General features: G+C 38.3%; 1 pseudogene; it reads left to right on the top strand.

Annotated features, from left to right (window-relative positions):
• The first annotated feature begins 20,898 nt into the window (after positions 1–20,898).
• Positions 20,899–21,992, top strand: LOC119509871 (annotated as a pseudogene).
• The last annotated feature ends 3,644 nt before the right edge of the window (positions 21,993–25,636 follow it).

Genomic DNA, 25,636 nt, shown 5'->3' with positions numbered 1-25,636 from the left:
AGGGAAAAATCAATTGATCATCTCAATAGATGCTGAAAAAGCATTTGACAAAATCCAACATCCGTTTTTGATAAAAACACTTCAAAAGGTAGGAATTGTAGGAAACTTCCTCAACATGATAAAGAGCATATATGGAAAACCCACAGCCAGCATAGTACTCAATGGTGAGAGACTGAAAGCCTTCCCTCTAAGATCAGGAACAAGACAAGGATGCCCGCTGTCACCACTGTTATTCAACATTGTGCTGGAAGTGCTAGCCAGGGCAATCTGGCAAGACAAAGAAATAAAAGGCATCCAAATTGGAAAAGAAGAAGTAAAACTCTCATTGTTTGCAGATGATATGATCTTATATCTAGAAAACCCTGAGAAATCGACGATACACCTACTAGAGCTAATAAACAAATTTAGCAAAGTAGCGGGATACAAGGTTAATGCACATAAGTCAGTAATGTTTCTATTTGCTAGAAATGAACAAACTGAAGAGACACTCAAGAAAAAGATACCATTTTCAATAGCAACTAAAAAAATCAAGTACCTAGGAATAAACTTAACCAAAGACGTAAAAGACCTATACAAAGAAAACTACGTAACTCTACTAAAAGAAATAGAAGGGGACCTTAAAAGATGGAAAAATATTCCATGTTTATGGATAGGAAGACTAAATGTCATTAAGATGTCAATTCTACCCAAACTCATCTACAGATTCAATGCAATCCCAATCAAAATTCCAACAACCTACTTTGCAGACTTGGAAAAGCAAGTTATCAAATTTATTTGGAAAGGGAAGATGCCTCAAATTGCTAAAGACACTCTAAAAAAGAAAAACGAAGTGGGAGGACTTACACTCCCTGACTTTGAAGCTTATTATAAAGCCACAGTTGCCAAAACAGCATGGTACTGGCACAAAGATAGACATATAGATCAATGGAATCGAATTGAGAATTCGGAGATAGACCCTCAGATCTATGGCCGACTGATCTTTGATAAGGCCCCCAAAGTCACTGAACTGAGTCATAATGGTCTTTTCAACAAATGGGGCTGGGAGAGTTGGATATCCATATCCAAAAGAATGAAAGAGGACCCCTACCTCACCCCCTACACAAAAATTAACTCAAAATGGACCAAAGATCTCAATATAAAAGAAAGTACCATAAAACTCCTAGAAGATAATGTAGGAAAACATCTTCAAGACCTTGTATTAGGCGGCCACTTCCTAGACTTTACACCCAAAGCACAAGCAACAAAAGAGAAAATAGATAAATGGGAACTCCTCAAGCTTAGAAGTTTCTGCACCTCAAAGGAATTTCTCAAAAAGGTAAAGAGGCAGCCAACTCAATGGGAAAAAATTTTTGGAAACCATGTATCTGACAAAAGACTGATATCTTGCATATATAAAGAAATCCTACAACTCAATGACAATAGTACAGTCGGCCCAATTATAAAATGGGCAAAAGATATGAAAAGATGGTTCTCTGAAGAGGAGATACAAATGGCCAAGAAACACATGAAAAAATGTTCAGCTTCACTAGCTATTAGAGAGATGCAAATTAAGACCACAATGAGATACCATCTAACACCGGTTAGAATGGCTGCCATTAAACAAACAGGAAACTACAAATGCTGGAGGGGATGTGGAGAAATTGGAACTCTTTTTCACTGTTGGTGGGACTGTATAATGGTTCAGCCACTCTGGAAGTCTGGCAGATCCTTAGAAAACTAGATATAGAGTTACCATTCGATCCAGCGATTGCACTTCTCGGTATATACCCGGAAGATCGGAAAGCAGTGACACGAACAGATATCTGCACGCCAATGTTCATAGCAGCATTATTCACAATTGCCAAGAGATGGAAACAACCCAAATGTCCTTCAACAGATGAGTGGATAAATAAAATGTGGTATATACACACGATGGAACACTACGCGGCAGTAAGAAGGAACGATCTCGTGAAACATATGACAACATGGATGAACCTTGAAGACATAATGCTGAGCGAAATAAGCCAGGCACAAAAAGAGAAATATTATATGCTACCACTAATGTGAACTTTGAAAAATGTAAAACAAATGGCTTATAATGTAGAATGTAGGGGAACTAGCAATAGAGAGCAATTAAGGAAGGGGGAACAATAATCCAAGAAGAACAGATAAGCTATTTAACGTTCTGGGGATGCCCAGGAATGACTATGGTCTGTTAATTTCTGATGGATATAGTAGGAGCAAGTTCACAGAAATGTTGCTATATTAGGTAACTTTCTTGGGGTAAAGTAGGAACATGTTGGAAGTTAAGCAGTTATCTTAGGTTAGTTGTCTTTTTCTTACTCCCTTGTTATGGTCTCTTTAAAATGTTCTTTTGTTGTATGTTTGTTTTCTTTTTAACTTTTTTTTCATACAGTTGATTTAAAAAAGAAGGGAAAGTTAAAAAAAAAAAAAGAAAGAAAATCAATGAAAAAAAAAAGATGTAGTGCCCCCTTGAGGAGCCTGTGGAGAATGCAGGGGTATTTGCCTACCCCACCTCCATGGTTGCTAACATGACCACAGACATAGGGGACTGGTGGTTTGATGGGTTGAGCCCTCTACCACAGGTTTTACCCTTGCGAAGACGGTTGCTGCAAAGGAGAGGCTAGGCCTCCCTATGGTTGTGCCTAAGAGCCTCCTCCCGAATGCCTCTTTGTTGCTCAGATGTGGCCCTGTCTCTCTAGCTAAGCCAACTTGAAAGGTGAAATCACTGCCCTCCCCCCTACGTGGGATCAGACACCCAGGGGAGTGAATCTCCCTGGCAACGTGGAATATGACTCCCGGGGAGGAATGTAGACCTGGCATCGTGGGACTGGAGAACATCTTCTTGACCAAAAGGGGGATGTGAAAGGAAATGAAATAAGCTTCAGTGGCAGAGAGAATCCAAAAGGAGCTGAGAGGTCACTCTGGTGGGCACTCTTATGCACACTTTAGACAACCCTTTTTAGGTTCTAAAGAATTGGGGTAGCTGGTGGTGGATACCTGAAACTATCAAACTACAACCCAGAACCCATGAATCTCAAAGACAGTTGTATAAAAATGTAGCTTATGAGGGGTGACAATGGGATTGGGAAAGCCATAAGGACCACACTCCACTTTGTCTAGTTTATGGATGGATGAGTAGAAAAACAGGGGAAGGAAACAAACAGACAAAGGTACCCAGTGTTCTTTTTTACTTCAATTGCTCTTTTTCACTCTAATTATTATTCTTGTTATTTTTGTGTGTGTGCTAATGAAGGTGTCAGGGATTGATTTGGGTGATGAATCTACCACTATGTAATGGTACTGTAAACAATCGAAAGTACGATTTGTTTTGTATGACTGCGTGGTATGTGAATATATCTCAATAAAATGAAGATTAAAAAATATATATATATAGTCTTTTCAGATAATTTAATACCAACAACCCGACCAAGACGATGGAGTGAGATGCTCTATGACTCTGTCCCCCCACAGAAGCTTTAAGCATCAAGCAAGAACTGACAGAACCATCTTTCTTAGAGCTTTGGAAAACAGTTAAAGGGTTACAGTAACTGAAGAAGTGCTCAATCAAGAAACAGGCAACTTAAAAACAGCAGGATCTTGTAGTGTCCTTGCTGGCATTTCTCCTGTCTCCTCAGTGGCTGCCTGTCCTCTCAGTGCAGGTCCCTGGTCCTGGTTCTGGAGGGAGCAAAATAACCCTTGTGCACATAGGGTGCATGTATATCTGTGCCAGTCTGTCTAGCGGAAGGCTGAAGGACTGAACACTTGTCACAGTTATGCTGTTCCAAACTTGCCTAGCCCACAGAGAAGGCTCACAGAACTCTCCTGCAGTACGCTGTGTAAGAACTGTCAAATCACAGGGGAAACACTGTTTACTAGGGGAAAGGGAACATTTGGTACCATATAAATGGGGCATTTCTAGAGCCATGTATGCATGGCTCAGAAAAGACTGAGGAGGACCCTACACGTTCACCTCAGCCAGTTCTCTAAACTCATTATTAGGATGACTAAGTTCTGAAGGAGAGCACTCACACAGACCAATCTGCAAAGAATGGGAAAGGTTTTGTTTCTTTTGGTTTCTTTTTTTTCCTTTTTTTTTTTTTAAGTTAGTTAGTTCCTGGCATTGAAGGAAATCTCTGTCTTAATAATGACTGGATACATAACAAGGTTAAGGAACAGATACCTTAGTATCTAACTTCCAAAGATAATTAAAATGTCAAAATGTCCAGGATAAAACAAAAGATTATACAACATATAGAAAAACATAAAGAAACAGTGGCCCATTAAAAGGAGTAGGATTAGAAACCATCAACAAGAAAGAACAGACCTTGGAAATACCAGACAGTTAAAAAACAAAAATTGTTCTAAATATGCTTCTCCTGGTTTAGATGTATTATGTCCCCCCAAATGCCATTATCTTTAATGCAATCTTGTGGGAGCCAATGTATTAGTGTTGATTGGGTTGGAACCTTTTGATTGGATGTTTCCATGCAGATATCACCCACACAAATGTGGGTGATGACTTTGATTGAATAATTTTCATGGAGGTGTTACCTCACTCATTCAGGGTGGGTCTGAATTAAATCACTGAAGCCATATAAATGAGCTGACAGACAGAGGGAACTCAGAGCAACTGAGAGTGACATTTTGGAGAGCAGCTGCAGCTGAGAGTCACATTTTGAAGACAGCTGTTGGAAGCTGACACTGACATTTTGGAGAACGCCATTTTGAAACACAACCTGGGGGCCAGCAGACACCAACCATGTGCCTTCTCAGCTAATGAGTTTTCTGGATGCCAATGGCCATCCATTAGTGAAGGTACCTGATTGTTGATGCCTTACTTTGGACACTTTATGGTCTTCACACTGTAACTTTGTAACCAAATAAACCCCCCTTATAAAAGCCAATCCATTTCTGGTATTTTGCATGATGGCTGCATTAGCAAACTGGAACAATGCTTAAAGAGTTAAAGGAAAACTTGGACAAAGAACTAAAGGAAATGAGAAAAAAATGATAGATGAACACAAAGAAAATATCAGTAAAGTGATAGAATCATAAAAAGGAATCAAACAAATTGAAGACCACAGTAGCAGGAATAAAAAATTCCCTAGAGGGGTTCAAGAGCAGATTGGCAGAAGAAAGAATCACTGAAACTAAAGAAAATATAATTGAAATTATTCAGTCTGAGAAGCAGAAAGGAAAAAGAATAAAAAAGTGAACAGAACCTGACAGATGTGTGGGACACCATCAAGCATACCGATATATGCATTATGACAGTCCCAGAAGGAGAATAAAGGGGCAAAAAGAATATTTCAAGAAATAATGGCTGAACAGTCCACAAATTTAACAAAGACATGAATGTACACATCCAAGAAGCTCAGCAAACTCCAAAGAGGATAAACCCAAATAGATCCACACCAAGACCTATCATAATCAAATAGCAAAGATAAAGCCAGAATACTGAAAGAAGGGGAGAAGCAATTTGCATGTACAGTGGAGACTTAATAAGATTAAGTGCTGGTTTCTCATTGAAAACCATGGAGGCAAGAAGGCAGTGGGATGGCAAATTACCAAAAACACTTCCAAATTAGGCCTTAGATATATTTTAATTTTATGAAAAAAATTGTTGCTGATATATTATGAAATACAAAAAATAGAACACAAAATAGTATATTCAGTATGCAAACCATGTAAGATATGTGTGTGTAGGAAAGTTACCAAAAATAGATCATTAGTTATGTCATTTTGCTTTACATTTTCCTTCATTTTCTGATTTTTCTATTTGAACAATAAGAAAAAGGTAGTGAGCATTAATAAACAGGAAAAAACACCTCATATGTCCTATAAAGTACTGGTCTAATAGTAGCATACTTTAAAGTCTTCATGATTGTGCCAGTTTGAAACTGATATGTACCCCAGGAAAGGCCATGTTCTTTTAATCCAATCTTGTGGGGGCAGACATACTGTGGGTTGGACCTTTTGATTAGATTGTTTCCGTGGGGATGTGATCCACTCAATTGTGGGTGGGAACTTTGATTAGATTCTTTCCATGGAGATGTGACCCTTCCCATTCAGGGTTTGGTCCTAATTAGATTACTGGAGTTCTTAAGGGGGCTGAGAGTGTACATAGACCCAGATGCTTGGAGACACTTGGAGATGCAGTCAGAAAGATGTTTGGAGATGCTAAGTTAAGAAATAAAGCCCAGAGTTTGCCCTGGAGAAGCTAAGAGAGGACCCCAGACACTTAGAGAGAAATGCCCTGGGAGAATAAGAATGTATAGGAGCTGAGAGAGACAAGCTAAGAGAGACAGAAGCTAAGGAGAAAGCCATTTTGAAACCAGAACCTGGGAGCAAAGGACCAGCAAATGCCAGCTACATGCCTTCCTAGCTGATAGAGGTGTTCCGGATGCCATCAGCCTTTCTTCAGTAAAGGTATCCTCTTGTTAGTTTCGACACTTTTATGGCCTTTGAACTGTAAATCCCCTTTATAAAAGCCAATCCATTTCTGGTTATTTTGCATAATGGCAGCTTTAGCAAACTGGAACAATGATATATCTTGGATACATCTATATCCATTTATATGGGAACTTGTTCTTTTAATGGCATTGTTATAGTAAAATAAAGACCCCTACTTGTGAACATTTAACATGTTTTCAATCTTTGCTTTTATCTACAATGGTAAAATAAAATTTGTCCATTTATCATTTCACATGTGGGCAACACTACCAGTAAGATAAATTCTTAGAAGTGGAATTTTTTAGTCAAAGGACATTTGCATTTGTAATTTTGATTCATATTGCCGAATTTCCCATTCACTGAATTTGATCTATTAAAACTAACCACCATCAGTAATGCAGGATAATGCCTGTCCCCCAAACTGTATTATCAAATTTAAAAACGAGGTTAAACATGTTTTCTTCAGAAAAACAATTGTCTTTTTTTTTTCCTGGAAACTGCCTATTCATATCTTTCCCTCTTTATATGAAAAGAAAATTAGTCCTTTGTCTGGAGATAAGTGGCAAACACTTTATCCATGTTTTAAATTGTCTTTTGACACTGATTACAATGGTTTTTGCCATGAAGAAATTTAAAAATAATTTATATAGTTAAATTTTATTGCTTCTAGATTCTTTATTTACTTTGAAAGTTCTCCTTTTTGAGGTTATAAAATAATTCTTGCATTGTTTCTCTTTGATTGAAACAAATTTTGAGATGAGGATCCAATTTTATTTTATTGTTCTAGGTCATTAAATTGACCCAACTCATATTTTTCCCTACAGCTTTAAGATGCCACATCTATCACATATTAAATTCAATATATGTTTTGGTTTATTTTTGGAATTTCTGTTCTGTTTCACTAAATTGTCAGCTCCTTTGCCAGTCCCATACTTTATCGTAGATATATACTATTGTTCCAGTTTGCTAATGCTCCTGGGATGCAAAACACCAGAAATGGATTGGCTTTTATAAAAGAGGGTTTATTTGGTTACACAGTTACAGTCTTAATGCCATAAAGAGTCCAAGGTAATGCACTGACAATTGGGTACCTTCACTGGAGGATGGACAATGGCATCTGGAAAACTCTTAGCTGGGAAGGCATGTGGCTGATGTCTGCTTGGTCCCAGTTGCGTTTCAAAATGGCATTATCCAAAATGTTGCTTTTGGGGTGTTTTTTCCTCTCTTAGCTTCTCCAGAGCAAAAGTCAGCTTTCAGCAGCTGTCTTCAAACTGTCTATCATCTGCAACTCCTTTCTCAGCTCCTGTGCATTCTTCAAAATGTCCCTCTTGGCTGTAGCAAGCTCGCTCCTTCTGTCTGAGCTTATATAGAGCTCTAGTAAACTAATCAAGGCCCATACTGAACGGGCAGGGCCATGCCTCCATGGAAATTATCTAATCAGAGTTATCACCTACAGTTGAGTGGGTCACATCTCCATGGAAACACTCATCAAAGAGTTACAATTTAATCAACACTAATACATCTGCCCACACAAGATTGCATCAAAGATAATGGCATTCTGGGGGACATAATATATTCAAACTGGCACAACTATCTTTTTTTTTTTTTTTAATTCAGTTTTATTGAAATATATTCACAAACCATACAGTCATCCATGGTATACAATCAACTGTTCACAGTATGATCATATAGTTATGCGTTCATCACCACAATCTATTTCTGAACATTTTCCTTACATCAGAAACAATCAGAATAAGAATAAAAAATAAAAGTGAAAAGAGAATACCCAAACCATCCCCCCCATCCCACCCTATTTGTCATTTAGTTTTTACTCCCATTTTTCTACTGATTTTTTTTCAATTTTTTAACTTTGTTTATCAAAAAATTAAAAACAAACAGGCAAACAACAACCAAAAAACCCCACAACATTTCAAACAAAGCAATGGATCAAGGAAAACAAATAACCTAAAATAACTACGTTGCTTCCAATATGTTCCTACCATACCCCAAGAAAATTAATAAACCATGTCCAAACAGAGGAGTAAGAAAAACAAATAATCTAAAATAACTATATTGCTTCCAACATGTTCCTATCATACCCCAAGAAAATTAACAACCCCTAAGAAAACAAAGGAATAAGAGAAAAAAAAAACCTAAAATAACTCTATTGCTTCCAACATGATCTTACTATATCCAAGAAAGTTTACAAACCATAATCATTCCTGAGCATTCCCATAACATTGAGATTACCCTCCATAGTTTATCTGTTCTTATTAGATTATCATTCCCCCTCCACTAATTGGTATCTCTAGGTCCCCTACATTCTACAGTATAAAACATTGTACATTTTTCACAGAATTCACATTAGTGGTAACATACAATATCTCTCTTTTTGTGCCTGGCTTATTTTGCTCAGCATTATGTCTTTTTATTTTTTTTTATTTTTTATTTTTAAATCTTCATTTTATTGAGATATATTCATATACCACGCAGTCATACAAAACAAATCGTACTTTCGATTGTTTACAGTACCATTACATAGTTGTACATTCATCACCCAAATCAATCCCTGACACCTTCATTAGCACACACACAAGAATAACAAGAATAATAATTAGAGTGAAAAAGAGCAATTGAAGTAAAAAAGAACACTGGGTACCTTGTACCTTTGTCTGTTTGTTTCCTTCCCCTATTTTTCTACTCATCCATCCATAAACTAGACAAAGTGGAGTGTGGTCCTTATGGCTTTCCCAATCCCCTTGTCACCCCTCATAAGCTACATTTTTATACAACTGTCTTCGAGATTCATGGGTTCTGGGTTGTAGTTTGATAGTTTCAGGTATCCACCACCAGCTACCCCAATTCTTTAGAACCTAAAAAGGGTTGTCTAAGGTATGCATAAGAGTGCCCACCAGAGTGACCTCTCGGCTCCTTTTGGATTCTCTCTGCCACTGAAGCTTATTTCATTTCCTTTCACATCCCCCTTTTGGTCAAGAAGATGTTCTCCGTCCCACGATGCCAGGTCTACATTCCTCCCCGGGAGTCATATTCCACGTTGCCAGGGAGATTCACTCCCCTGGGTGTCTGATCCCACGTAGGGGGGAGGGCAGTGATTTCACCTTTCAAGTTGGCTTAGCTAGAGAGACAGGGCCACATCTGAGCAACAAAGAGGCATTCGGGAGGAGGCTCTTAGGCACAAATATAGGGAGGCCTAGCCTCTCCTTTGCAGCAACCGTCTTCCCAAGGGTAAAACCTGTGGTAGAGGGCTCAACCCATCAAACCACCAGTCCCCTATGTCTGTGGTCATGTTAGCAACCATGGAGGTGGGGTAGGCGAATAACCCTGCATTCTCCACAGGCTCCTCAAGGGGGCACTACATCTTTTTTTTTTCATTGTTTTTTTTTTTTTTTAACTTTCCCTTCTTTTTTAAATCAACTGTATGAAAAAAAAGTTAAAAAGAAAACAAACATACAATAAAAGAACATTTTAAAGAGACCATAACAAGGGAGTAAGAAAAAGACAACTAACCTAAGATAACTGCTTAACTTCCAACATGTTCCTACTTTACCCCAAGAAAAGTTACCTAATATAGCAACATTTCTGTGAACTTGCTCCTACTATATCCATCAGAAATTAACAGACCATAGTCATTCCTGGGCATCCCCAGAACGTTAAATAGCTTATCTGTTCTTCTTGGATTATTGTTCCCCCTTCCTTAATTGCTCTCTATTGCTAGTTCCCCTACATTCTACATTATAAGCCATTTGTTTTACATTTTTCAAAGTTCACATTAGTGGTAGCATATAATATTTCTCTTTTTGTGCCTGGCTTATTTCGCTCAGCATTATGTCTTCAAGGTTCATCCATGTTGTCATATGTTTCACGAGATCGTTCCTTCTTACTGCCGCGTAGTGTTCCATCGTGTGTATATACCACATTTTATTTATCCACTCATCTGTTGAAGGACATTTGGGTTGTTTCCATCTCTTGGCAATTGTGAATAATGCTGCTATGAACATTGGCGTGCAGATATCTGTTCGTGTCACTGCTTTCCGATCTTCCGGGTATATACCGAGAAGTGCAATCGCTGGATCGAATGGTAACTCTATATCTAGTTTTCTAAGGAACTGCCAGACTTCCAGAGTGGCTGAACCATTATACAGTCCCACCAACAATGAATAAGAGTTCCAATTTCTCCACATCCCCTCCAGCATTTGTAGTTTCCTGTTTGTTTAATGGCAGCCATTCTAACCGGTGTTAGATGGTATCTCATTGTGGTCTTAATTTGCATCTCTCTAATAGCTAGTGAAGCTGAACATTTTTTCATGTGTTTCTTGGCCATTTGTATCTCCTCTTCAGAGAACCATCTTTTCATATCTTTTGCCCATTTTATAATTGGGCCGACTGTACTATTGTCATTGAGTTGTAGGATTTCTTTATATATGCAAGATATCAGTCTTTTGTCAGATACATGGTTTCCAAAAATTTTTTCCCATTGAGTTGGCTGCCTCTTTACCTTTTTGAGAAATTCCTTTGAGGTGCAGAAACTTCTGAGCTTGAGGAGTTCCCATTTATCTATTTTCTCTTTTGTTGCTTGTGCTTTGGGTGTAAAGTCCTAGGAAGTGGCCGCCTAATACAAGGTCTTGAAGATGTTTTCCTACATTATCTTCTAGGAGTTTTATGGTACTTTCTTTTATATTGAGATCTTTGGTCCATTTTGAGTTAATTTTTGTGTAGGGGGTGAGGTAGGGGTCCTCTTTCATTCTTTTGGATATGGATATCCAACTCTCCCAGCCCCATTTGTTGAAAAGACCATTATGACTCAGTTCAGTGACTTTGGGGGCCTTATCAAAGATCAGTCGGCCATAGATCTGAGGGTCTATCTCCGAATTCTCAATTCGATTCCATTGATCTATATGTCTATCTTTGTGCCAGTACCATGCTGTTTTGGCAACTGTGGCTTTATAATAAGCTTCAAAGTCAGGGAGTGTAAGTCCTCCCACTTCGTTTTTCTTTTTTAGAGTGTCTTTAGCAATTTGAGGCATCTTCCCTTTCCAAATAAATTTGATAACTTGCTTTTCCAAGTCTGCAAAGTAGGTTGTTGGAATTTTGATTGGGATTGCATTGAATCTGTAGATGAGTTTGGGTAGAATTGACATCTTAATGACATTTAGTCTTCCTATCCATGAACATGGAATATTTTTCCATCTTTTAAGGTCCCCTTCTATTTCTTTTAGTAGAGTTACGTAGTTTTCTTTGTATAGGTCTTTTACGTCTTTGGTTAAGTTTATTCCTAGGTACTTGATTTTTTTAGTTGCTATTGAAAATGGTATCTTTTTCTTGAGTGTCTCTTCAGTTTGTTCATTTCTAGCAAATAGAAACATTACTGACTTATGTGCATTAACCTTGTATCCCGCTACTTTGCTAAATTTGTTTATTAGCTCTAGTAGCTGTATCGTCGATTTCTCAGGGTTTTCTAGATATAAGATCATATCATCTGCAAACAATGACAGTTTTACTTCTTCTTTTCCAATTTGGATGCCTTTTATTTCTTTGTCTTGCCAGATTGCCCTGGCTAGCACTTCCAGCACAATGTTGAATAACAGTGGTGACAGCGGGCATCCTTGTCTTGTTCCTGATCTTAGAGGGAAGGCTTTCAGTCTCTCACCATTGAGTACTATGCTGCCTGTGGGTTTTCCATATATGCTCTTTATCATGTTGAGGAAGTTTCCTTCAATTCCTACCTTTTGAAGTGTTTTTATCAAAAACGGATGTTGGATTTTGTCAAATGCTTTTTCAGCATCTATTGAGATGATCAATTGATTTTTCCCTTTTGACTTGTTAATGTGTTGTAATACATTGATTGATTTTCTTATGTTGAACCATCCTTGCATGCCTGGAATAAACCCCACTTGGTCATGGTGTATGATTTTTTCAATGTGTCTTTGGATTCGATTTGCAAGTATTTTGTTGAGGATTTTTGCATCTATATTCATTAGGGAGATTGGCCGGTAGTTTTCCTTTTTTGTAGCATCTTTGCCTGGTTTTGGTATTAGATTGATGTCAGCTTCATAAAATGAGTTAGGTAGTGTTCCATTTTCTTCAATGTTTTGAAAGAGTTTGAGTAAGATTGGTGTCAGTTCTTTCTGGAAAGTTTGGTGGAATTCCCCTGTGAAGCCATCTGGCCCTGGGCATTTATTTGTGGGAAGATTTTTGATGACTGATTGGATCTCTTTGCTTGTGATGGGTTGGTTGAGGTCTTCTATTTCTTCTCTGGTCAGTCTAGGTTGTTCATATGTTTCCAGGAAATTGTCCATTTCCTCTACATTATCCAGTTTGTTGCCATACGGTTGTTCATAGTATCCTCTTATAATTTTTTTAATTTCTTCAGGATCTGCAGTTATGTCACCTTTTTCATTCATTATTTTGTTTATATGGGTCTTCTCTCTTTTTGATTTTGTCAGTGTAGCTAGGGGCTTGTCAATCTTGATCTTCTCAAAGAACCAACTTTTGGTGATATTTATCCTCTCTATTTTTTTTTCTTCTCTATGTCATTTATTTCTGCTTTAATCCTTGTTATTTCTTTTCTTGTACTTGGTTTAGGATTGGTTTGCTGTTCATTTTCTAGCTTCTTCAGTTGATCCATTAGTTCTTTGATTTTGGCTCTTTCTTCCTTTTTAATATATGCGTTTAGTGCTATAAATTTCCCCCTTAGCACTGCTTTTGCTGCATCCCATAGGTTTTGGTATGTTGTGCTCTCATTTTCATTCGTCTCTATATATTTAGCAATTTCTCTTGCTATTTCTTCTTTAACCCACTGATTGTTTAGGAGTGTGTTGTTTAACCTCCAGGTATTTGTGAATTTTCTAAGTCTCTGATGGTTATTGACTTCTAATTGTATTCCATTGTGGTCAGAGAATGTGCTTTGAATAATTTCAATCTTTTTAAATTTATTGAGGCTTGTTTTATGTCCCAGCATATGATCTATTCTGGAGAAAGTTCAGTGAGCACTAGAAAAGTATGTGTATCCTGGTGATTTGGGATGTAATGTCCTGTATATGTCTGTTAAATCTAATTCATTTATCAGATTGTTTAGGTTTTCAATTTCCTTATTGGTGTTCTGTCTGGTTGATCTATCTATAGGAGAGAGTGATGTGTTGAAGTCTCCCACAATTATTGTGGAAACATCAATTGCTTCCTTTAGTTTTGCCAGTGTTTCTCTCATGTATTTTGTGGCACCTTGGTTGGGTGCATAGACATTTACGATTGTTATTTCTTCTTGCTGAATTGCCCCTTTTATTAGTACGTAGTGGCCTTCTTTGTCTCTCAAAACATCCCTGCATTTGAAGTCTATTTTATCTGAGATTAATATTGCTACACCTGCTTTCTTTTGGCTGTAGCTTGCATGAAATATTTTTTTCCATCCTTTCACTTTCAGTTTCTTTGTGTCCCTGTGTCTAAGATGAGTCTCTTGTATGCAACATATTGATGGTTCATTTTTTTTTGATCCATTCTGCGAATCTATATCTTTTAATTGGGGAGTTTAATCCATTTACATTCAACGTTATAACCGTGAAGGCATTTCTTGAATCAGCCATCTTATCCTTTGGTTTATGTTTGTCATATTTTTCCCCTCTGTCTATTAATATCCTTTATTGTACCCATACCGAATCTCTTTAGTACTGAACCTTTCTCCAAGTCTCTCTGTCCTTTCTTTGTTTCTCTGTGTGTAGGGCTCCCTTGAGTATCTCCAGTAGGGCAGGTCTCTTGTTAGCAAATTCTCTCAGCATTTGTTTGTCTGTGAAAAATTTAAGCTCTCCCTTGAATTTGAAGGAGAGCTTTGCTGGATAAAGTATTCTTGGCTGGAAATTTTTCTCACTCAGAATTTTAAATATATCGTCCCACTGCCTTTTTGCCTCCATGGTGGCTGCTGAGTAGTCACTACTTAGTCTTATGCTGTTTCCTTTGTATGTGGTGAATTGCTTTTCTCTTGCTGCTTTCAGAACTTGCTCCTTCTCTTCTGTGTTTGACAGTGTGATCAGTATATGTCTCGGAGTGGGTTTATTTGGATTTATTCTCTTTGGGGTTCGCTGAGCATTTATGATTTGTGTATTTATGTTGTTTAGAAGATTTGGGAAGTTTTCCCCAACAATTTCTTTGAATACTCTTCCTAGGCCTTTACCCTTTTCTTCCCCTTCTGGGACACCAATGAGTCTTATATTTGGACGTTTCATATTATCTATCATATCCCTGAGGTCCATTTCGATTTTTTCAATTTTTTTTCCCATTCTTTCTTTTATGCTTTCATTTTCCATTCTGTCATCTTCGAGGTCACTGATTCGTTGTTCAACTTCTCTAGTCTTGTACTATGAGTGTCCAGAATCTTTTTAATTTGGTCAACAGTTTCTTTAATTTCCATAAGATCATCCATTTTTTTATTTAGTCTTGCAATGTCTTCTTTATGCTCTTCTAGGGTCTTCTTGATTTCCTTTATCTCCCGTACTATGGTCTCATTGTTCATCTTTAGTTCTTTGAGTAGCTGCTGTAGATGCTGTGTCTCTTCTGGTATTTTGATTTGGGTGCTTGGGCTTGGGTTTTCCATATCGTCTGGTTTTTTCATATGCTTTATAATTTTCTGTTGTTTTTGGCCTCGTGGCATTTGCTGAACTTGATAGGGTTCTTTTAGGATTTGTAGACCAATTGAAGTCCTTATCTCTAATTTGTCAGATCTACAGCTTCGTGGAGTATACTTTCTCTAACTAACCAGCACGTGGCGTCCACGAGCCACCTGTTCTCCACAAGCCAGTTCTCCCCTGCTTAGCCTTTTTGGTGAGTGGGGGAGTGAGTCTTGTGGGGTCCAATCGGTGTACCAAGCTTGCGTGTGTAGTTGGTGTTGCCTGCCCTGTATATGGGGCGTGTTTCTGGGCTGTCAGGGACGGGGGGGGGGCTCTAACAATCAAATCTCCCTGGTGATCCTAGAGTTTTAAAGCTGCTGCAATAGTCTAATCCTTCAGTTCAGTCCTGCCACAGTTTGTCTCTGCCACTGACCCACAAGTCCTTGGTATTGGCATATGGCTTCTGAGACTTGCAAGTGGGCCCCTCTTCCAGGCCGTACACCCCGGGTCCTCTGTTGAGGGATGACTGTGCTATGTCACAGGTGAGTGCCGTCCCCCCAGGGCAGTTCTGGGCTGCTGGGCTGTGTAGGGAGGCTCCCAGTGTGCTGAACTAATGGCTGAATGGGGCTTTGTTAATTCACACTGCTCTACCTTCCCAACTCTGGGACAATCAGCTGAGGTTGCAGGGAAGGCTAATGTCCACGCCCAGTTTTGTGGTGTGTGCCTGTTATTTGAAGCACTTCCGTCACACTGGGTTGTCTGGGGCAGTTCTGGGCTATGGGGCTGGCGATGGGCAGGAGTGTTTCCTGTCCACCAGGATGATGGCTGTGAGCGGACACCCCCCTTTTCTTGGGAAGTTGTGGTGTTTAGTGAATTTTCTCAGCCACTGGATTATTGTGTTTTGTCTCAGAGCTCTCCTAGTTCTGCTCTTGACTTGACCTGCCCAAATAGCAAGTCTTTGAAGCTTTCTGTATTGGGTTTCTTAGAGTAATTGTTTTAGAAAAAGAAAAAAAGGATTAAAAAAAAAAAAAAAAAAAAAGCACCCTCCTGGCAGATCTAATTGGTTATTGAAATGCTAAGAGACAAAGCAACCAGGGCCATTTAGGAAAGGTCCACAGGGCAGAGAGATCAGCTTTTCTTTGGGATTTGCATATGCGCCTCAGGGCCCTTCCCCTTTCTATGTTCACCAGAACTCCAAAAATCCTCCGCTTTTATTTTGGAGTTTTTCGTGTTGTTTTTTTTCTATGACTGTCTCCTCTCTGCTGGGCTGGTTGCTCTCAGATTCTCTGGTGTCTGGTCTCCGTCTATCTACAGTTGGAGTTTGGATCAGCAGAATGAGTTTCCGATACGGGCTGCCACTGCAGTTCTCCCTTCTCCTTCCCGGAGCTGACAGCCCCTCCTCCCACGGGACTGAGCCTGGCAGGGAGGAGCGCGGGTCCCCTGGCCGCAAAAACTTACAGATTCGCTGATCTCAGCAGTTCCACGTTTTCATGAGTGTTGTATGAAGTATGCCCAAAGTCAGATTGCTTTGTGGTAAAAGACTATATTTTAACCATTTTTTTAATGTTTTGAAATGATTTTTAAAATGCTATAAAGAATATGTATTTTTACCAAAATTTTCCCAACAATGCATATAATCAAACTTTTTCATCTTGGTAAATATACCAGATGAAAAACTCATTTTTGTTTTTATTAGCATTTCTTAAATTCTGAGTGTCATTGGGCATCTTTTGACAAGTTTATTGACCATTTATAATTCTTCTATGAAATGTCTGTTCACTCCTTTGCCAATTTTTGAGTTGTTAGTTCTAATCTTACTTGTTTTAAAAAGCATTTCATAGTCAGAAATTAGCCTTTTAGCTGTTTTTTTTTTTTTTTTTTTTTTTTTTACCTGTTTCACATATCCTTTTCAGCTTTCTTTTCTTTAATCTTGCTTATATTGCTCAAGGGACATTTTATTATCACAGCACAAGAGACACCTTTTCATGCATTCAATTTTAAAGTTTTCTTTATATAGATCCTATACCTTCCTTGTTAAGTTTACTTCTGTGTGTCTTAGTTGTTTTTTTAATCCGCCCCCACTCCAAACCACAGTTATGAATAGAATGTTTTTCCACTAAATTTTTTATCTGGTTATTGTTTGCATATAGGGAAGTGATATATATTTAGAACCATATTTTGTTTTCAAGATGTTTTTAATGACAATAATGATATATGAATACACGTTAGTATTTTAAATTTTAGATGACAAAATTCTTTAAAATTAAAAACGAGCTGTTCATTTTAAAATATTAATTTATCATCAGCTGCCTTACTGAATTCTTGTATTGTTTTTAATAAAATTTTGTTGACTTCTTTAGGTTTTCCAGATGTACAGTCAAATTATTGGCAGAGTAATGAAACTTTTCTCTTCTTTCTAAAATGTGTAGCTCTTGTTTCATTTTATCATCTCATTCTATTGGCTAGTCTATCCAAAAGCAAGTTACATAATGATGTGACAGATGACATATTAATCTTGTGCAAGATTAACAGGGATTTTACATAAGGTATTTTAAAAATATATTACAACATATTTTGGGCATACTTAAAGTTACATAAAATAAGATAATGGATATCTGAATATATATACATATATGCATGTACATGTATATCTACATACATATTTCTTTAGTGACTAACTTTGGATTTATTTTGTAGGCAATCAAATACTATGGAAGAATTTTTGATTGGAGGCTGGGAAAAGATAAGGTGATGACACATTATAAGGATTTTAATCTAATTAGTGACTGCAACCCTTTTTAGTAATTCACAATGGTAACTCTTTGTAGGTTATATGGGAATGAAAATCCAAGTAGGGATCAGAGATTTGTTCACTGGGTATAAGGACCAAGGAAGAACTAGAGATTAATTTGAAGCCTGCAGGGCTGGTGCTCTCCAGACCTTCTCCTGTTGATGACTTAAGTCTTTTCAGTGAACATTAAGTGGTGGGCCATTATTTGTGAGAAAGTGGATGTGGTGGACCTTTAGGTGGGTTGTGATAGGGAATTTTGAAGAGTGAGGCTGGGAAATAGCTGCTGCTTTTCAGGATCCAGATAGAGCTTAACTACTTGGCTTCTGGACAGCAATGCCAATGATTGTGTTTGGGAAGTATATCAGAAGATTTGTTCCCAGAGTTTGGAGTGCCTATGCATTTCTTTATCACAGCAATAGTGGTTTCATTACAAGGTCAAAGAACATATCTTAGAGAATAAAGATTTGCATTCTTCTCCAAGGAATGCTTTTTCTCCTGCATGAAAGCAACTGAGATATACTGTAAGAGCAAGAGTGAAATTTTTACATTAACATGATTTCTACAGTGCTTTCTTTTCTAATAGCCATCCAACCACCAGGCATTATGGAAAGGAGGGGTTATGACCAGAACAACAAGTCATAGCTATTGCAAGATAGGTGCCACAATGTCTAAACATTTTCAAGTACAACTAGTGTAAAAGAACATAACCTTACATTAGTATATACATTCAGGGATCACAGAGTTTTCTCATTGTTTTAATTTCATTTGAGAAATTCTATGAAATGTAAAGGGAAAGTATTAGCTCCTTGTTATAAATGATGAAAACTGAAGCCCAATGATGTTGAATGTTCAAAGTCAAACAACTAGTTAATGGCAGAGCTGAGAGTAAAACTCGGATGCATCATCTGTTCTTATGTACTTTTATGAATTTTGACAATATAGAGAAAAAAAGGATAAAATCACTTATTTTCTTTATGTTGCAATTATTCATGTCATGGGACCTTAATGCTGATATATATTGAAAGTCATCTAATCCAAATCCCTAATTCAGCATTAGTAGGTCATGAAGTCAATTTAGTGGATCACGTCAAGCAAATTAACTAGAAAAGAACAGACTATTATAGAAAATATGATAGCATCATCCTAGGAGGTAAGAGTACAGTTTTATTAAACTTATTTCAAACTCTAGGTCACAGTAAAAAAAGGCCTGAAAAACACTGCCTAATCCAGTGGGTTATCAAACAACAGGATGCATAAGAATCATATGGATCCCTCTGTACCAAAATATTCTGATTTAGTAAATCTGGCATAGAAACCAAGAACCTGCATTTTTAAAAGGCACTATAGATGATTATGATGCGGGTGGTCTTGAGGTGATACTCTGAAAAACTATGCCCCATGTAATGCATTAACGAGCACTTTTACTGTACGTACATGCATGTATTTTTCCAGAAGTTTCCTAAGACAGCAAGTAACATTCTTTTGCCATGGAATGCCACCCCAGTACAGAAGAGCAGGGCTGGGTGGCATGTACCTGCAGGTGCAATGATGTCCTGATATTGGTCTAAAGAGTGTTCCTGTGCCTACCTCCATTCTAGGAGATTACGTTACTGGGCTACAGACATGTACAAGGATGACAACCATGGCTAAGGTCAAGATCTTATTCAGTTATGTGGCATCAGAAATGAGACTGCGTCAACATATGACCCTAAGTGCTCTTTGACCTTGTCATTCTTAACACAATTGCTAATACTTTTATTCAACACACTGCTAAACTACTTAAGATGTCAGGCATTTCCTGGGCATTAGAGGAATACAAAGATGATTGCCCAAGGAGTCTTCACAGCCATCCCTCTTCTCCTCTCTGACTCCTTGCTACAAACAGCAGGCAATAAAATGGATCAGCAAAAGGTTTGTGTCTTTGCTTTTGGCAGAGGTGTCTCATGGATTTCAGATACCAGGGAGGGGACTTAATCAGAGATGATGGGACCATATCCTCCAATTTTACAACTCTCTTCCTTCTACACATCTGAGGTAAACATTGTTCATTTCTTTCAGTGAGTATGCACTCTACTGGACACATGAACAAGGCATCACAGAATAAGGTGTCATATCTGGAATCCTGGAAACCATGGTCTCCAAGAAGTACTAAGAAATGTAAGAGGATATGTGTATGTGTGTGTGTATGCACATATATTTGTGTGTGTGTATGTATATATAATACACACATACACATATATACACACTGCAATGATTGTTTCAGTATATGTCACATTTAGGAAGAGTCTCGATCTGAGTTCTGTTCTTATTCTTCTACCAAAGTGCTTCAGTTAAATGGAATGGAAGGGGGTGTCATATGACATAAGTAGGTAAGAACATGGCTCTAGTTTTTTGATGATTAGCAAAGAATTTATTCCCAGAGTGCCTCAGTTTCTCCATCTGTAAAACAGGGATGTAAGAGACCTAACGAGATACCTGGATGTAGCCTTAGTTATAAGCATTAATGAGATGATGAGATAATGTAAGCATAGGACTTAAAACAGAGATTGGCTTACAGGAGGTACTCCATAAATGTTAACTATTTGAGATCAAACTTTATGTTAGGTAGGAAATAATTTAAAGTGATCATCAATTATCCCACAAATATTATTTGCTATGTGAAGCCCACATCTAGTTATTTGACAGTAACAGTGGAAAACTAATTATACTGGTTAAAAATTTGAACTATTTAATACATTAAAAAATTCTACCTTAAAAATGCTTTTTCCATGTCCACATGATACTGTGCCAAGAACCCAGTAGAGCCACCTGCAAGAAACCTGCAAAAAATAAGAATCAAGCCCATCTATGACTATAAAATTATTAAGCGATCTAATATATGCAAATACATTTATAAGCACAATCTCAAATAACACAGAATCAAGCAAGAAAATATTTTAAAAATATATACAGATTTTATTTTTGCTTTCTTTAAAATACTATTATACTGTTTCCCCAGTAGTCCTGTGCTAGGGGTCTGTCTGGATTAAAGTCTTTATGGCTTTAGAGGGCTTGATTTTCCTTGCCGCTTTGATTTGGCCTTGCACTGAGATCATCGATGGAGTGCAAATAGGTTGTTCTACGTACTGACTGATCATCACAGTTAGCCCATGAGCACACAACAAGAATCTGTATCTGTTTGCTGATGAATTTTATTTGGGTTTGGGCTGCCCTGTGACTTGAATACAAACATATGCATATGATTTTATATATCCTGTTAATGAATGTGGCATCAGGAAAAAGGTTGTTTCAGAGGATACTCTCCTTTTTCAAACTGAGCTGTACTTTATCCCAAGGACTATGTGTTCTAGTTTGCTAATGCTGCTGGAATGCAAAACACCAGGGATGGATTGGCTTTTATAAAAAGGGGGTTTATTTGGCTACACAGTTACTGTCTTAAGGCCATAAAGTATCCAAGGTAACACATCAGTAATTGGGTACCTTCGCTGAAGGATGGCCAATGGCGTCCGGAAAACCTCTGTTAGCTGGGAAGGCCTGTGGCTGGCATCTGCTCCAAAGTTCTGGTTTCCAGAAAACCTCTGTTAGCTGGGAAGGCACGTGGCTGGCGTCTGCTCCAAAGTTCTGGTTTCAAAATGGCTTTCTCCCAGGACGTTCCTTTCTAGCAAGCTTGCTCCTCTTCAAAACGTCACTCACAGCTGCACTCAGTTCTTTCTCTTTGAGTCAGCTCATTCATATGGCTCCACTGATCAAGGCCCACCTTGAATGGGTGGGGCCACGCCTCCATGGAAATATCCCATCAGTTATCATCTACAGTTGGGTGGGGCACATCTCCATGTAAACAACCTAATCCAAATGTTCCAACTTAATCCCCACTATTATGTCTGCCCCACAAGATTGCATCAAAGAATATGGCTTTTTCTGGGGGACATAATACATTCAAACCGGCACATTATCCTTTGTGACAGAAAATCCCTTTGGAATGTTCTGCCTTTAGGAAATCCATGTGGCTTAAGCCAGTCTCTACTGCTAATGAGATAAAATTGAATCCCAGACCCTTTATGGCTGATTTTGAGCCAATACCAGAAGAGTTAGGATTGTTATGTTGTAGTGAAAATGGCTTCCTCCCTTAAAGAGAAATGGGAAACTTGGAATAGGTATTGTGAATTGTGTCAGAAAATAAAGTTTTTTTCATAGAAAAATAATTGGTATAAATTTCTGCTTATGAATCTTATCCCTAAAATGCCCTAACATAGTAAAGGCCCTGATTCAATAAAGGCATATTTACAGATACTTAAAAAAATACAACTATAACTGTATATATTAGTCCTAGTACAGGGATAACAAGTTTTTTAAGCTAAAAGGTACTATGGGCCAGAAGAATGACAGTAATAATTGTTCATGATTTATATAATACTTTATGTATTTTAGAGCACTTTCCCATCCATTACTAACTCAATGTTTTGTAAATGGTAGGTAATTGTCAAACCAAATCCAAGGAGCTTTAAAATGGTATTTTATTTTCTGTGCAAACCCTGAGATGTTCAGAGAGGGTAAATGCTTACATTTTTTTCTTTTTTTTGAAAGTCTTGGAGAACCTAAGGTGGTGGCTAGTTGAGACAGGGCAAAAAAAAAAACACTTCCGTGAAAAATACTAGATAAAAGTCAGAAAGTGAACCAGAACACCAGTTCCAGCGATGCACCAGTCAGACAAGGTCTGCTAAATCCACAGGGACCATGCATTTGGTGAAACCAGGAGTCTGCATTCTGAAACGAGTGAGTAAGCTGGCTGAAAGCCCGGTGACTGTGCTGCAGTGTGGGGAAACCATGGGTTGGTGTTTGGAGACAAACTAGTTCTTAAAAAAAAAAAAAAAAACCCGGGAGAGGCTGCAGTTACAACGGTGAGAACCAAGCAGTGAAGCAAGGCAGAAGCGTGCTGTGCCAATGTCTTGGTGACTGGTGTGGAGGATAGCCCGCTGCTGATTGTCTCGGGGCCAGGGGGCAGAGGGGAGCCAAAAGGAGAAAGAAACTGCACCCCTTGCAGACATCTCCCTGGCAGACTGGGAACGCTCCTGCCCGGGGCCAGAGCTATAGCCCAGAGTCACGCCAAGGGTCCCAGTGTGACAGGACCGCAGCACCACACACACACTACAACATCGACTGTGGACAGTGGCCTTTAGTGCACCCACAGCTAATTGTCCCGCAGCTGGGAAGGCAGAGCTGTGCGAAAAGGGGGAATTAACATGCCCCATTCAGCCATCTTTGCAGCAGGCCAGGAATACCCCTGCATGGCCCGGCGGCCCAGGGCTTCCCTGGAGGGCTGGTGGACACCTGTGACGTGGCACAGCCTTCCCTCAGCAGAGGTCCTGGAAGAGCAAGCTGGGAAGGGGGACACGCTCGAAAATCCCAGGGACCCCAAGCCAATACCAAGGACTTGTGGGTCAGCAGCAGAGACAATCTGTGGCAAGACTGAAATGAAGGCTTAGACTCTTTCAACAGCCTTAAATCTCTGGGAACACCTGGGAGGTCTGATTATTAAAGCTGCCCTGCCTCCCTAACCACCCAGACACACGCCTCACATTCAGGGAGGACAGCACCAACAACACACCCAAACTTAGTGCACCAATTAAACCCCACAAGAATCAGATCCCTGCACACCACAAAGACAAAGTTGGGGAGAACTAACTTGAGGGGAATAGGTGACTCACGGATGCCATCTGCTGGCTAGTTAGAGAAAGCGTACACCACCAAGCTGCAGATCTGACAAATTAGAGATCGGTACTTTTTATATCCAGAAAGAACCCTATCAAGTAAAGCAAATGCCAAGAGGCCAAAAACAACAGAAAATCTTAAAGCATATGATAAAACCAGACGATATGGAGAACCCAAACCAAACCATCAGAAGAGACACAGTACTTGGCACAATTAATCAAAGAACTAAAGTCAAACAATGAGAGCATGGTACAGGACATAAAGGACATGAAGAAGAGCATGGCACAGGATATAAAGGACAGAGAGAAGACCCTAGAAGAGCATAAAGAAGAAATTGCAAGAGTAAATAAAAAAACAGAAGATCTTATGGAAATAAAAGAAACTGTTGGCCAAATTAAAAAGACTCTGGATACTCATAATACAAGATTAGAGGAAGCTGAGTGACAACTCAGCGTCCTCGAGGACCACAGAATGGAAAACGAAAGAACAAACGAAAGAATGGAGAAAAAATTTAAAAAATTGAAATGGATCTCAGGGATATGAGTGATAAAATAAAACGTCCAAATTTAAGACTCATTGGTGTCCCAGAAAGGGAAGAGAAGGGTAAAGGTCTAGAAAGAGTATTCAAAGAAATTGTTGGGGAAAACTTCCCAAACCTTCTACACAATATAAATACACAAAACATTAATGCCCAGCAAACTCCTAATAGAATAAATCCAAATACACCCATTCCAAGACATATTCTGATCAGACTGTCAAATACCAAAGAGAAGGAGCAAGTTCTGAAAGCAGCAAGAGAGAAGCAGTTCATTACATACAAAGGAAACAACATAAGATTAAGTAGTGACTACTCAGCAGCCACCATGGAGGCGAGAAGGCAGTGGCATGACATATTTAAAATTCTGAGAGAGAAAAATTTCCAACCAAGAATACTTTACCCAGTAAAACTCTCCTTCAAATTCAAGGAAGAGCTTAAATTTTTCACAGACAAACAAATGCAGAGAGATTTTGCCAATAAAAGACCTGCCCTACTTCAGATACTAAAGGGAGCCCTACTGACAGAGAAACAAAGAAAGGAGAGAGAGATAGAGAGAAATTTAACAGACATATATAGAACATTACATCCCAAATCACCAGGACACACATTTTTCTCTAGTGATCACGGATCTTTCTCCAGAATAGACTATATGCTGGGATATAAAAGAAGCCTCAATAAATTTTTTAAAAAATTGAATTTATTCAAAGCACATTCTCTGACAACAATGGAATACAAATAGAAGTCAATAACCATCATAGACTTAGAAAATTCACAAACAACTGGAGGATAAAATGAGGGGGACATGAAAACATTCCCAGATAATCAAAAGCTGAGGGACTTCATCACCAGTAGATCAGTCCTATAATAAATGCTAAAGGGAACTGAGCAGTCTGAAAGGAAGGGACACAAAACAATTGACTGAAACCACATGAAGAAATAAAGATTTCCAGTAAAGATCACATGGTAAATATAAATACCAACACTACTGTATTTTTGATTTGTAACTCCACTATTTACTTCCTACAGGATCTAAAATACATAAACTATAATGATAAATCAGTGGTTTTGGACTCAATATATGTAATTTTTGACAAGAACTACATAAAGGTGCGGGAATGGAGGAGTATAGGAACATAGTTTATGTGTCCTATTAAAGTTAATTTGGTATCAAAGAAAAACAAGATTGTTATAGATTTAAGAGGTTAAATTTAAGCCCCACGGTAAACACAAAAGAAAGTATCAGAGAATATGACCATAGAGATGAAAAGTAGAGTATGGGTTATGAGAAGTGGGGGAAGGGGCAATGGGGAGTTAAGAAATGAGTGTGGGGTTTCTGTTTGGGGTGAAGGGAAATTATAGTAATGGATGGTGGAAAGATGATAGCATTGCAACATTCTAATGTGATTATTCCTACTAATGGAATGCTAGGGAGGGGTTGGAATGGGAAGATTTAGGCTGTATATAAGTTTCCACAATTGAAAAAAAAAAAAAGAAAAAGAGTCTAAATAGATAATGACAATTAAATGC

The sequence above is a fragment of the Choloepus didactylus genome, chromosome 15 (assembly GCF_015220235.1).
Source record: "Choloepus didactylus isolate mChoDid1 chromosome 15, mChoDid1.pri, whole genome shotgun sequence".
In the NCBI taxonomy this organism is placed as follows: domain Eukaryota; kingdom Metazoa; phylum Chordata; class Mammalia; order Pilosa; family Megalonychidae; genus Choloepus; species Choloepus didactylus.
Note: the sequence above shows the minus strand (reverse complement) of the source record. Positions and strands in the feature narration are given on the sequence as shown.